General features: G+C 43.2%; 1 long non-coding RNA gene across 1 annotated transcript in view; it reads right to left on the bottom strand.

The window, feature by feature from the left end:
* The window catches only part of LOC141222440 (uncharacterized), a 41,212-nt gene that overhangs the window by 26,295 nt on the left and 1,967 nt on the right, over positions 1-12,950 (bottom strand). Inside the window, exon 2 of the long non-coding RNA XR_012290215.1 lies at positions 4,505-4,543. This is a non-coding gene — a long non-coding RNA (uncharacterized lncRNA). The remainder of the gene's footprint in view (positions 1-4,504; positions 4,544-12,950) is intronic.

Raw genomic sequence — 12,950 nt, 5'->3', positions numbered from 1 at the left:
ATGTGGCAGTATTTGTTCTTTGTATATGGTATTATTCAGTCACTATGTGGTGGTAATATGCAGTTTGGTCATGGTGTGACAATGAACAATCTCCCAAAATAATGTGATGTGCCCTGGCGTGGGAGTCACCACAGCAGTTCTTTAACTCCGTGAATGGCCCTAGCGGGGGTCACCGGTTATTCCCGCTAGGCCGCAAGTCTCTGTCTAACAAAGTCAATTAAATCTAGTTTGGCTTTTTCCACTTCGCCCTTCACCCTCTCAACCTGACATCCTAAACCCTACTGCCCCAGGTACTGTGGATGATCATTTTAAGTGTCGGCCCTATTCAGCTCCTCTGTTTCTGGCGTGACTCCTCTAACACAGTTCTCTCTTATCTCCTCTTTGCTTGGAAGTTGGAGGCAGTCTCTCGCGCCTTGGATAGAGAGGTCCGGACCTTGTCGGTTGACGGGCAATGTCAGGTACTGTGAAGTCACCCTGTACCACAAGCAGATCTCCTCAGCCGCCGCGGTACTCGGGGGACCTCTGCGGTGAATCCGGCATTTGTTCACTGGCGTCCGCCTGTGCTGCCTCGTAGGTCTCTGCCTCTGACCTGTCAGGCTGGTTTCCTCAGCACATTCCACGCGCGTCTCCTTCTCTCTGCAGCTTGGCACCGAAATCACCTCAGGTTTGGTGCGCTCGACCGTTATATTTAAAAACTCCTCACTGGACGTTACCTGACCGGGTCTCACATTCAAATCTGTTCCCACTTCAACATTCCGAAGGCATCTTGATTCCGTTTAATTGTGGTCAACCAGCAGATGACAATATGGCTTTTGGCTTCTATTACAGTGTGATGGTATTTGTCCCTAGTATGTGTTATTATTCGGTCAACATTGTGGTGGTAATATGTGATCTGGTCATGGTGTGACGTTATTTGTCCCCTGCATGTGATATTATTCGGTCACTATGTGGTGGTAATAGGTGGTCTGGTCATGGTGTGGCAGTATTTGTTCTTTGTATGTGGTATTTTTCAGTCACTATGTGGTGGTAATATGTAGTCTGGTCATGGTGTGGCAGTATTTTGTCACTATGTGGTGGTGTGGTCATGGTGTGATGGTATTTGTCCCTTGTATGTGGTATTATTGATCATTTTAAGAAATGTGATATTCCCTTAAAGAAAAATAAATCAAAATACACCTAAAAAGAGCAGGGCTGTGGAGTCGGTATGCCAAACCTCCGACTCCTCAATTTCCATGACACCGACTCAGACTCCACGACTCCCTCATACATGGCTCATGTTTAAGTAATAAATTTACTGTAGCACAGATTCATCTCAGCTAACAGTCTAGACCCTTAGATCAGGAATAGGACAGACATTTATAGGACATTTCATAACTTTCTCAAATTCTTATGAAAAAATATTCCCCACAAACTGCATTGAATTACTATACCCAATTTATTATATATTTTAGGAGTTGGAGTCGGTGCATTTTATACCGACTCCACCAAAATGGGCACCGACTCTGAATCCACAGCCCTGAAAAAGAGTATTGGGTATTTTAGCAAATTTTTAATAGGTTCGAGTAGAGTACAGCCCTGCTAAAGAGTCTACCATTTCGTGGTGGCAGGTTTAAAAAAATCTTTTGGCCAAAATAAAAACTGATGGCTATGTACTGTATGTGATATGGTGTTCGATGGGAACTGTTAATGCGTGATTGGTGAGGACGTGGTTCAGAAGTGTAGTTTTTCCAAGAGTGTGAAGTTGGGACTGTGGAAGGTTCGAGCTTCATGGGCTAGAGGCGGAGTTGGGTTGGAGCCTGGGCAGAGTCTCAAAGGGGCCCAAAAATGTTACCAGTATGGGGCTCTGAAATTGCTGGTGGCAGCCCTGAAAGTGTTTAAATGTATTAGCATCTGAAAGATGAAAATATATTTGAATACAGGAAGAATAAAAGAAAATAGCCGGCTTCTGCCACACAGCTCTGCAGGCTGCAGCAAACCCTTTGGCGGGCAGTATGTTGTGAAGCCTGACCTACATGAAGTAAGTGGTAGCAAATTCTTTAGTACATGGTAGTAGCATGTTCCTTATTATGCGATAGTGGTGTGCAAGTCCTGAAAAGTAGATAGTTTATGTAGAGATAATGACCATCACTCTTATATACATATAACTATGTAACAACTCCAGATATGTTATAAAACTAATCTGAACTTATGGGGAAAAATCAATTATCACATTTAGTTCCTTGTTAAGGCGCAAAAGGAGAAAGACGTAAAGTAGCATTATTCAGAACTGCGCTCTTACAACCAACAACCCATAATTGGAACATAAGGCATTATTTTAAGGGTAGTCTGGGACTTTGAGGGGTTTTTTCACTATGGGACTAAGAACTAACTGGCAGGTACCGTAGTTGCTAAATCCATGCCTGTTAAGCCCTGCAACAATCTCTTGTAGCTCAGAGTGGTGCCAGACTGCTCCAGTCGGAAACTCTCCTGCTCTGTTCTGTCAATGGCGAATCACTGCCAATGTCATGCTGATTGATAGCTGGCTCACAGCTGTCTAACTGTGGGGCGCTTGGCTATCAATCAGCATGACGTCAGCAGTGATGCCCTGTCGACAAAGCAGATCAGAAGAGGAAGAGATGCTTTGTTGACATAAGTTCAAAGGTAGCAGTAGAATCTTCGCCTGAGCTGGGAGCAATCATCGCAGGGCAGAACAGACAGATAGTTAGCAACTACATGCCCGTAAGTTCTGAACCCCATAGAAAAAAAGTGCTAGATAACCCCTTTAAACATTCCGTATTTACATAACTGGAAAAGGCATTTGAGGGGCTGGCAGGAGACACGTGGTCGTTGATTAATTGTAAAAAGAACTTAATCTTTCATATTCAGCAGTCATAGAAGATAGGCCCTTCGAAAACCTTAATACATAAAAACCATTTCACTGTTAGCACATTGGAAAAATTTGGTATTACAATACACAAGTGTCAGCAGTCTCAGGATGACTGGACATGGATCACTTGCTTAATCTTTACATAATGACAAAAGATTCAGAAAAGTATTTCATTGGTTCCTTCAAGATAATGTGGGTCAATGATATCGTGAGGAGAAGTGTTGAAATCTGCATCTACAAGATGACAAACATTTTGGAATGACCAGGAAAACAATGAGACATGTCAACACTTCATTGCACTGAATCTCCTATCTACCAACTTTAAAGTGCTCACATATTAACATAAAAAAGTGGTATATATGTTACAAGTGAAATGAAATGGATGACAAAAACAACCGCATATAGGCTGTGGCTGCAAATTCTAATTATCTAATAAAGATATATTATTAAAATATTTTACTGTTTATATAGCAGGCATTTGTAGCTGGACATTGATTAGCTATGCATTTAAAAAGATAATGTTAGCCAAATGTATTAGTTTGTATTGTGGTTAATATGCTAGCATCCTGGGTAGGTACATGGAGATAAAATCTAATAGACTGCCATACACTAAATAGTAGCATTCAATGCCAAGCAAATACAATATTGGAAAGCAGAGAAAAAGTTGTGACGCAAATATTATATTGACTCTGTAAATCCCATTTAAAGAAGCACTCCCATAGTTAATGTGTGCATATGTGTATGGTGTTTAGTGTGAGTGTATTACTATACTCCCCTCCCTGCTCTCTCCGGGATCCAGCGCCGTTCTGCTCCACATCTCAGTGATGTCACTGCAATTACAACTATCCGGCTCACTCTATGCATGAGCCAGAAGTCTCTTTTACAATGAAAGCACCAATGTTAGTCTATGGGGCCATGCACATGTTCTTTTTATTCCTTGGACTGTGTCCAAGTTTGATCCGATATTCAGATCGCACTCGGCCATGCAAGTCCATGAGTTCTTGGAAATCATCGGACTGCAATCTGATGACATCTGAGTGCGGTCCAATTTCTGAAAAATGACACAATGGAGAAGATGGATAAATGTGGTTCTCCATCTTCTACTGACAGTGTGCTCCAATTCTCTCATCCGAGAGAATTTGATCACCCTATGCGGACACTCTGATCAAACTCTGATTAGAGTTTGATCAGAGTGTCACTTGCATAATCGGCCTCAGAGTGTCACTTGCATAATCGGCCTAATTATTTTGGATGAGAGAACCTTTGGCCGTCTGCACGAGCCCCTTACATTGTAAAAGCCACTTCTGCATCACGCAGCATGACCTGGACAGTCAGCAGAGTGGTGAAATCACTAAGAGAAGAAGGGAACTGGACGCCGGAGAGAGTGGCGGTAGGCGAGTATATTAATACACTGACCCCACATTACATGCACATATACACACATTTATTAAAAAAAATATAGATGGAAGTGCTTCTTTAAGGGTATGTTCCTAAATTGCAAAATTGCTGTGACTACTCTGCCAGAAGCCACAGAATATCCATAGTAATAAATATGCACCTTGTCATATAGATTTTAGTGCACTTTTTCTGCAGATTTAATGCAAAAGTGGAACACAATAAAAGCAACACTATACTCACCTCCTCTAGTGCTTCCGTGGATCCTTTTCCCTGCTGGTTCTATCATAAATGTAAAAAAATGGTCAATGATTTATCTTGTGAAAGCGAGGTTTACATTAAGCCATGTCCACATCATGTTCAGCATATCCGCCAGGAGATATTCCCATAGATTCAAAAGATGCCAAAGGAGTGTCCTCTTGGTATCCATGATCTCTTTTCTATTGTTAGGAAACCCAGGAGTGAATTATGGCATACAATAGCACGTGTGGAATTCATGTTGAATGCCAATACTCAGTGTGTACATCAAACATAGCCATTAAACTCAATTTTAATTGATGCAGTGAACTTACAAGATTTAGTCAGCAAAATTGGCTACAAACAAGCAGATGGTTTTATTCTGATGTCCTCTAGATTAGTCAGGCCTAGGAAAATTGAATTTGATGGGCAGGAGTCTCTTTTTCTTCCAGGTAACTAAGAAATGAAGTACCGTAATTTTCGGATTATAAAGCCCACTTTTCTTTCCCCAAATTTGGGAGGAAAATGCGGGTGCGTCTTATCTGAATTTGGCTTACTGGGGGGCGGCTGCGGTGGAGCAGGGTCACTGCTGCAGGAAGGAGGCGACAGCGCATGTGCAGATTGAGATGTCGTCTCCCAAGATCTCAATCTGCCTATGCGCTGCCTCCAGCGGCCATTTTTCTGAAGCCCACCGAAGGGAAATCAATGGGATGTGTGGGAATTCCACTCATTGGCAACATTTTCTGACAGTCAAGGGCCTGTAGCCTCAAAGCGCCGGGACACCCCCTCCTCCCAGCCCAGGGCCTCCAGCATCGCCCCAGTTCTGCCACCGCCAGCTTCCTGCAGCAGCAACCCTGCCTTCTGTGATCCCGCTTCAACGCAGCTGCCTCCCCTAGTAAGCCACCCTAAAATCGGACTATAAGATGCACAACCATTTTATTTAAAAAATATATTTTCCTCCACAAAGTTTGGGGTGCGTCTTATAGTCCGGTGCGTCTTAAAGTCTGCAAATTACGGTTAGTACAATTTCCAGATAAGTACTGAAACATGGCTGAAGTTTTATATTCCTTAAGAGTCATGGAAACAAAGTATATCATGGAGCTTACTGATGGACTACCTACGGTAATTACCTATGGAGGAAATATGGCCAGCAGCCTTGTTCATTGCTCACATTGGCAAGAACCTGGTTCATACTGGGGGTTTCATTGGCTAAAAGGCACTACAGTAAAACAAATTTAGAGATGGGTATGTGTAAGTTTGCACATGAATAATAAGGTTAAATAAAACAGACATTCAACTAATCATGTTGAAAAAAAAGGATCGCAGTGATCCTTTATTGTGACTTGAAAAGATAGTACTGGGAAATTTTCAACCATGCAACTTTTTGTAGATCAAGCAATGAATATGGCGCTCGTCACATAGAACTATGTGGTAAGAAAACGCAATACCCCAAGTATATTGTATATAGAATATACAGTAGAGACCAAAAGTTTGGACACACCTCATTTAAAGATTTTTCTGTATTTTCATGACTATGAGAATTGTACATTCACACTGAAGGCATCAAAACTATGAATTAACACATGTGGAATTATATACTTAACAAAAAAGTGTGAAACATCTGAAAATATGTCTTATATTCTAGGTTCTTCAAAGTAGCCACCTTTCGCTTTGATGACTGCTTTGCACACTCTTGGCATTCTCTTGATGAGCTTCAAGAGGTAGTCACCGGAAATGGTCTTCCAACAATCTTGAAGGAGTTCCCAGAGATGCTTAGCACTTGTTGGCCCTTTTGCCTTCACTCTGCGGTCTAGCTCACCCCAAACCATCTCGATTGGGTTCAGGTCTGGTGACTGTGGAGGCCAGGTCATCTGGCGTAGCACCCCATCACTCTCCTTCTTGGTCAAATAGCCCTTACACAGCCTGGAGGTGTGTTTGGGGTCATTGTCGTCCTGTTGCAAACCGGATGGAATAGCATGCCGCTGCAAGATGCTGTGGTAGCCATGCTGGTTCAGTATGCCTTCAATTTTGAATAAATCCCCAACAGTGTCACCAGCAAAGCACCCCCACACCATCACACCTCCTCCATGCTTCACGGTGGGAACCAGGCATGTAGAGTCTATCCGTTCACCTTTTCTGCGTCGCACAAAGACATGGTGGTTGGAACCAAAGATCTCAAATTTGGACTCATCAGACCAAAGCACAGATTTCCACCGGTCTAATGTCCATTCCTTGTGTTCTTTAGCCCAAACAAGTTTCTTCTGCTTGTTGCCTGTCCTTAGCAGTGGTTTCCTAGCAGCTATTTTACCATGAAGGCCTGCTGCACAAAGTCTCCTCTTAACAGTTGTTGTAGAGGAGAGATGTGTCTGCTGCTAGAAGTCTGTGTGACATTGACCTGGTCTCTAATCTGAGCCGCTGTTAACCTGTGATTTCTGAGGCTGGTGACTCGGATAAACTTATCCTCAGAAGCAGAGGTGACTCTTGGTCTTCCTTTCCTGGGGCGGTCTTCATGTGAGCCAGTTTCTTTGTAGCGCTTGATGGTTTTTGCAACTGCACTTGGGGACACATTCAAAGTTTGCCCAATTTTTCGGACTGACTGACCTTCATTTCTTAAAGTAATGGTGGCCACTCGCTTTTCTTTACTTAGCTGCTTTTTTCTTGCCATAATACAAATTCTAACAGTCTATTCAGTAGGACTATCAGCTGTGTATCCACCAGACTTCTGCACAACACAATTGATGGTCCCAACCCCATTTATAAGGCAAGAAATCCCACTTATTAAACCTGACAGGGCACACCTGTGAAGTGAAAACCATTTCCGGTGACTACCTCTTGAAGCTCATCAAGAGAATGCCAAGAGTGTGCAAAACAGTCATCAAAGCAAAAGGTGGCTACTTTGAAGAACCTAGAATATAAGACGTATTTTCAGTTGTTTCACACTTTTTTGTTAAGTATATAATTCCACATGTGTTAATTCATAGTTTTGATGCCTTCAGTGTGAATGTACAATTTTCAAAGTCATGAAAATACAGAAAAATCTTTAAGTGAGAAGGTGTGTCCAAACTTTTGGTCTGTATTTATATATATATATATATATATATATATATACACATACACACACACACATATATATATATATATATATATACACATGGTGCATGTATATTTGTGAATACATTGCGTGTGTATATACACTGCTCAGAAAATAAAGGGAACACCAAAATACCACATCACTGAATGAAATATTCCAGTTGCAAATCTTTATTCATTACATAATGGAATGCGTTGAGAACAATAAAACATAAAAATGATCAATGTAAATCTAAATATTCCATGGATGTCTGGATTTGGAATGATACTCAAAATCAAAGTGGAAAATCAAATTACAGGCTGATCCAACTTCAGTGGAAATGCCTTAAGACAAGGAAAAGATACTCAGTAGTGTTTGTGTCCTCCAAGTGCCTGCATGACCTCCCTACAACGCCTGGGCATGCTCCTAATGAGGCGGCGGATGATCTCCTCCCTGACCTGGATTAAAACATCAGTTAACTCCTAGACAGTCTGTGGTGCAACGTGGTGTTGGTGGATGGAATGAGACATGATGTTCTCGATTGGGTTCAGATATGGGGAACGGGAAGGCTAGTCCAAAGCATCAATGCCTTAATCATGCAGGAACTGCTGACACACTTTAGACACGTGGCCTAGCATTGTCATGCATCAGAAGGAACCCAGGGCTCACTGCACCTTCATATGGTCTCACAATAGGTCTGAGGATCTCATCCCGGTGCCTAGTGGCAGTCAAGGTACCTTGGCTAGCATATGGAGGGCTGTGCGGCCATCCTAAGAAATGCCTCCCCTCACCATTAATGACCCACTGCCAAACTGTTCATGCTGGAGGATGTTGCAGGTAGCAGAAAGTTCTCCACATCGTCTCTAGACTCTGTCACATGTGCTCAGTGTGAACCTGCTCTCATCTGTGAAGTGCACAGAGCGCCAATGTCGAATCTGCCAATCTTGGTGCTCTCTGGCAAATGCCAATCGCCCTGCACAGTGTTGGGCTGTAAGCACAACACCCACTTGTGGACATCTAGCCCTCATACAACTCTCATGAAGTCTGTTTCTGACAGTTTGAGCAGACACATGGATGTTTTTGGCCTGCTGAAGATCATTTTGCAGGGCTCTGGCACTGCTCCTCCTTGCACAAAGGAGGAGGTAAAGGTCCTGCTGCTGGGTTGTTGCCCTTCTACGGCCCCCTCCACATCTTTCTTGGGGGTAGCACTTGGCTGCGGCCGGTTAATAGTGAAAGGATGTTCTTTTCACTTCTGGATTATGGCCCCAATAGGGCTCACTGGAACCTTCAGTAGTTTAGAAATTCCTCTGTAATCAATGCTATCAGTATGTTTTGCAACAATAAGGTTGCGAAGATCTTGAGACAGCTCACTTATTTTAACCATCATGAGATGTTTTTTTATGTGGCACCTTGGCAATGAGACAACTCTTTATATATCATCAGTTGAACTAGCTGATATTATTTTTCACTAAGTAGCAGGATTGCTTTCTAATTTCTGATAGATTTCAGCTGGTGTTGTGACTTTCCAGGGCTTTTTGCACTTCTCTTTCTTCATGTGTTCAATACTTTTCCCAGTGTCATTTCTCATTATCACACATAAATTAAGTTATGGACATCTATGGTTTGATTACTTTCACTGTGTGGATTGGATGAGTTGTTACCGACCTCTGGTGAGAATTTCATGTCAATAGCACCTTTAGAAATATATTTACTTAGAAAATTGGTGACGAGTTCAATACTCATTTCACTGTATAGCGGGTATGTATATGTGCGAATACATTGTGCGTAAAATACATTTATATACACACATATCCCACAATTGTGTTTGTTGACAAACGATAATCCTATCTATACGGTACGGTATACTACATTGTATATATGTGTGTATATGTTAGAAATAGTGGGTATGTATACGTGCATATGTGTGAAGACATATATTGTCTGTGTGTGTATGTATGTATGTATGTATATACACTACCGTTCAAAAGTTTGGGCTCACCCAGACAATTTTGTGTTTTCCTTGAAAACTCATACTTTTATTTATCAAATGAGTTGCAAAATAATTAGAGAATATAGTAGAGACATTGACAAGGTTAGAAATAATGATTTTTATTAGAAAGAATAATTTTCTCTTTCAAACTTTGCTTTCGTCAGAGAATGCTCCATTTGCAGCAATTACAGCATTGCAGACCTTTGACATTCTAGCTGTTAATTTGCTGAGGTAATCTTGAGAAATCCACCCCCCCATGCTTCCTGAAGCCCCTCCCAGAAGTTGGATTGGCTTGATGGGCACTTTTTGCGTACCATACGGTCAAGCTTATCCCACAACAGCTCAATGGGGTTGAGATCTGGTGACTGTGCTGGCCACTCCATTACAGATAGAATACCAGCTGCCTGCTTCTTCCCTAAATAGTTCATGCATAATTTGGAGGTGTGCTTTGGGTCATTGTCCTGTTGTAGGATGAAATTGGCTCTAATCAAGCGCTGTCCACAGGGTATGGCATGGCGTTGCAAAATGGAGTGATAGCCTTCCTTATTCAAAATCCCATTTACCTTGTACAAATCTCCCACTTTACCAGCACTAAAGCAACCCCAGACCATCACATTACCTCCACCATGCTTGACAGATGGCGTCAGGCACTCTTCCAGCATCTTTTCAGTTGTTCTGCGTCTCACAAATGTTCTTCTGTGATCCAAACACCTCAAAATTTGATCCATCTGTCCATAAAACTTTTTTCCAATCTTCCTCTGTCCAATGTCGGTGTTCTTTTGCCCATATTAATCTTTTCCTATTATTAGCCAGTCTTAGATATGGCGTTTTCTTTGCCACTTTGCCCTGAAGGCCAGCATCCCGGAGTCGCCTCTTCACTGTAGACGCTGACACTGGCGTTTTGCGTGTACTATTTAATGAAGCTGCCAGTTGAGGAGCTGTGAGGTGTCGATTTCTCAAACTAGAGACTCTAATGTACTTGTCTTTGTTACGCTCGCGCCTGGACTGACTGGCGTGAGCGTGATTAGTGGTCCCACTGTACCATGAACCGAGGAGTGCCTGGAGGGGTGTAACTAAGTATGAACCTGATCCGACCAAGGTCGCACAGCGGCTTAGTCGACTCTGTGGACCAAGGAGGAACCGAGCAGAGGGACCAGGTGCGACTCCAGGTCAGACCCCAGTCACAGTTGTTGACCCACACCGGGGAATGCAGGAACAGGCAGATTAGACTGGCAGACAGGCAGGTGGGTATTGGCAAGCACGGCTGGTATGCAAACAGGTGGGCACTGGCAGGTTGGAGCGCAGGCTGGATAGGGTCCAGTACAGACTGGGAAATGGGTTCAGAGCCGCAGGTGCGGTGGACAAGGCTGAGCAGAGCGAAACCGCAGGTGCGGTGGACAAGGCTGAGCAGAGCGAAACCGCAGGTGCGGTGGACAAGGCTGAGCAGAGCGAAACCGCAGGTGCGGTGGACAAGGCTGAGCAGAGCGAAACCGCAGGTGCGGTGGACAAGGCTGAGCAGAGCGAAACCGCAGGTGCGGTGGACAAGGCTGAGCAGAGCGAAACCGCAGGTGCGGTGGACAAGGCTGAGCAGAGCGAAACCGCAGGTGCGGTGGACGAGGCAGAGAGGACAGGGCTCTGTTCACATGGAACAGACAGGAAAATGCAGGAAGATGGCTAGAACACAGGAGGAAGATACAGAGGAAGGGAAAAAGGACAAGCACAACCAGATACACACAAGGTACTACACATGAAGTAGCGAGTGCACACAAAACTCACAAACAGAAGTACAGAGACAACGAGTTGGAGTTAGGTGCAGGTTCAGATACTGCAGGAAAAGGGAAGGTACGGACATAGAGACAAACAGGCTAGGAGAGTGTTCAGACAGGAACTGACACTGCAACAAGATACAGGAGCAAGTCTGGGTATACAACCCCCCAGAGAGGCGGACAAACAGGCTAAGAGATAGTTCAGACAGGCCTGGGAATACAGCCCCCGGGTCGGAGGACAGGCAAGAAACAGAACGGGACCTGGCACATCAGAGGGCAAGGAGCCCTCTGAAGGTAAGAGTTGCTCAGGCATCTCCTACAGGGTGGAGTGGGTTTAAATATCCAGTGACTCACAGCAATAGGCTGGGGACGCATTAGGAGTGCGCCCACAGCAGCTATAAGAAACAGGAAGTAACCCGGCCACCGCCCCAAGCAGTCAGACCAAAGCATGCACACAGTAAAACAGGAGCACGACTTACAAACTGGACTGAAGGTTAAGATGCGATCTTGCATAGTGGGAGATGGTGCACTATGCAAGCACGCCGCCAGGTATGTTACAGTCTTGTTGCTCAGTTGTGTAGTGGGGCCTCCCACTTCTCTTTCTACTCTGGTTAGAGCCTGTTTGTGCTCTCCTCTGAAGGGAGTAGTACACACCATTGTAGGAAATCTTCAGTTTCTTGGCAATTTCTCGCATGGAATAGCCTTCATTTCTAAGAACAAGAATAGACTGTCGAGTTTCACATGAAAGTTCTCTTTTTTCTGGCCATTTTGAGAGTTTCATAGAACAAACAAATGTAATGCTCCAGATTCTCAACTAGCTCAAAGGAAGGTCAATTTTATAGCTTCTCAAATCAGCCAAACCATTTTTAGCTGTGCTAATAACATACTTGTCCAAGGGTTTTCTAAACATCCATTAGCCTTCTTACACAGTTAGCAAACACAATGTACCATTAAAACACTGGAGTGGTGGTTGTTGGAAATGGGCCTCTATACACCTATGTAGATATTGCAATAAAAACAAGACTTTAGCAGCTAGAATAGTCATTTACCACATTAACAATGGATATAGTGTATTTGTGATTCATTTAATGTTAGCTTCATTGAAAAAAAAAGTGCTTTTCTTTCAAAAATAATGACATTTCTAAAGGACCCCAAACTTTTGAATATATTTATACATATACATACACATACAGGGTGGTCCAAAAGTAGGTGGACAGAAACTTTTTGCACAAGTCTCTTTGGGTATTAATTTCTTGAAATGCATCTTATGTAATTTTTCAAATCACTGACACTTTTTGGTTTTCGACTATAAACTTTGTCCTTGAGTACTCCCCAAAAGAAAAAATCCATTGGGGTCAAGTCTGGTGAACGTGCCGGCCAATCAAGTGGGCCTCTTCAGCCAATCCATTTATTAGGAAATGTTTCACCAAGATACTCGCGGACTACTCTTGGATAATGTGGAGGGGCCCCATCTTGTGGGAAATAAAGGTCATTTGAATTAGGCTGTTGCTGTAACTGGGGAGCAACTTGATTCATTAGAATTTCGTGATACTTATCTCCTGAGACTGTTCCATCAAAAAATATTGGTCCTAAAACTTGAAATACCACCCCAAACATTGACACCAG

The sequence above is a fragment of the Phyllobates terribilis genome, unplaced genomic scaffold (assembly GCF_046119375.1).
Source record: "Phyllobates terribilis strain yellow unplaced genomic scaffold, ASM4611937v1 Scaffold_2__4_contigs__length_985480577, whole genome shotgun sequence".
Classification (NCBI taxonomy): Eukaryota; Metazoa; Chordata; class Amphibia; order Anura; family Dendrobatidae; genus Phyllobates; species Phyllobates terribilis.
This window is presented reverse-complemented; position numbering and strand designations above follow the sequence as displayed.